Here is an 826-nt window from a genome sequence, read left to right as displayed (position 1 = left end):
TTTCCATCTCCTTGGTAAATCTTCCTCCATCCCTTTATTTTGAGCCTATGTGTTTCTTTGCAAGTAAGATGGGTCTCCTGAATATAGCACACCGATGGATCTTGAACCTTTATCCAATTTGCCAGTCTGTGTCTTTTAATTGGGGCATTTAGCCCATGTACATTTAACATTGTTATTTGTGAATTTGATCCTGTCAGTATGACACTAGCTGGTTATTTTGCCCGTTAGTTATGCAGTTTCTTCATAGTGTCAATGGTCTTTACAATTTGGTATGTTTTTGCAGTGGCTGGCATTCATTGTTTCTTGCCGTGTTTATTGCTTCCTTCAGGAGCTCTTGTAAGGCAGGCTTGGTGGTCACAAAATCTATCAGCATTTGCTTGTCTGTAAAGGATTTTATTTCTCCTTGGCTTATGAAGCTTATTTTGGCTGGATATAAAATTCTGGGTTTAAAATTCTTTTCTTTAAGAATCCCCACTCTCTTTTGGCTTGTTGGGTTTGTGCTAAGAGATCCTCTGTTAGTCTGATGGGCTTCCTTTTCCCGACCTTTCTCTCTGGCTTCCCTTAACATTTTTTCCTTTACTTCAGCTTTGGTGAATCTGACAATTACATGTTTGGGGTTGGTCTTCTTGTGGAATATCTTTGTGGTGTCCTCCATATTTCCTGAATTTAAATGTTGGCCTGCCTTGCTAGGATGGGGAAGTTCCCCTGGATAATATCCTGAAGAAAGTTTTCCAACTTGATTCCATTCTCCCCATCACTTTCAAGTTCACCAATCAAACCTAGATTTGGTCTTTTCACATAGTTCCAATTTCTTGGAGCTTTGTTC

Source organism: Mandrillus leucophaeus, unplaced genomic scaffold, assembly GCF_000951045.1.
Source record: "Mandrillus leucophaeus isolate KB7577 unplaced genomic scaffold, Mleu.le_1.0 Scaffold1071, whole genome shotgun sequence".
Classification (NCBI taxonomy): Eukaryota; Metazoa; Chordata; class Mammalia; order Primates; family Cercopithecidae; genus Mandrillus; species Mandrillus leucophaeus.
Note: the sequence above shows the minus strand (reverse complement) of the source record.